Consider the following 1,103-nt stretch of genomic DNA (forward strand, 5'->3'; position numbering starts at 1 on the left):
GAGCAGCCTGATACAGGGCTGCTCCTACCCTGCTCTGGACCCCTGCAGCAGCCAGAAGCAGTTCCAGGCTCCCCTGGGGTGCTAGCCCAGGAGCTGGCAGGGAGCATGGGGCTGGTCCCCATGTGCACGGGGCCAGGAGAGCTCTGCCAGGTGCAGTGGCAGCTGTCTCCTTGCACCATGCACATCAGGAGGTTTCCTGATGTGCAGGGGGCTGGGAGACAGACCTCTGCACATGGGGACAAGGCCCATGTCCAGCAGGGCTTCCCTTATCAGCTGGGGCCTGGCCAGGAGCTGTCCTGCTTCTGAGGCAGCTCTCAGGCAGCTCTTGGCTGAGTGAGGATTTCCCCTGTGGTAAAGCGCTTCATGTAGATGCACCCATGGAGGGCCATATTTATCAATGGTATAATGCGAAGGGTGTCTATAGTTGCACAGGGCATCTATTTGTAATTGCATCACAGTTCTTTAAGTCTAATGCAGGACTGTAAAAAGAGTCTAAGCAGGCTGATTAATAACTACAGGTGCAGTACTCTAGCTGTGAGTTTCTGATTCATGACTACTTAGTGTATTTCATAAATACCTTTGTTTAAAAAATTGTGACCTGGAGAGGATAGTTCACCATTCTAATTCGTCATCTCTGACCTTATGGTAAGGCATTACCATATACTACATGGAAACTAGCATCTAATGATTATTAAATAAATTTTGCTAGAAGCAATCATAAAATTAGAACTTCACAAAATGTTTCAGAAGCAATTAAAAGAGATAAAAGTAGAGTTATGCAATGTTGTAAGAAAGAATGTTCCCTGCATTTTGTAAACTAAATCAAAAGCTGCAGGTACTTTATTATGCTTGAAATATTTGTAATTATCTTGGTCTGTTTCTATAGCAACGAGGCTGATACCCTTTTTTTAAAAAAGGCAGAGAAGTTCAAGCAACTGAATAAATGTTTTATCTGCTTTAGATTATTTGTTTTGTATACAAATATAATCAAAAGCCCATCTTCCCAGCTTCAACAGAATAGACTGCATGCAAATACTGTGTGTAAACAAGTTTTTTTGAAAGTTTAGAGATGACTGCATTAAAAATATAAGCTGGTTGCCCAT

At 43.1% G+C, this 1,103-nt stretch overlaps 1 protein-coding gene across 1 annotated transcript in view; it reads right to left on the minus strand.

Annotated features, from left to right (window-relative positions):
- INO80C (INO80 complex subunit C) overlaps positions 1-1,103 on the minus strand; it is a 23,627-nt gene that overhangs the window by 2,628 nt on the left and 19,896 nt on the right. The window lies entirely within an intron of this gene.

The sequence above is a fragment of the Gavialis gangeticus genome, unplaced genomic scaffold (genome assembly GCF_001723915.1).
Source record: "Gavialis gangeticus isolate Ggan-Ray unplaced genomic scaffold, GavGan_comp1, whole genome shotgun sequence".
In the NCBI taxonomy this organism is placed as follows: Eukaryota; Metazoa; Chordata; order Crocodylia; family Gavialidae; genus Gavialis; species Gavialis gangeticus.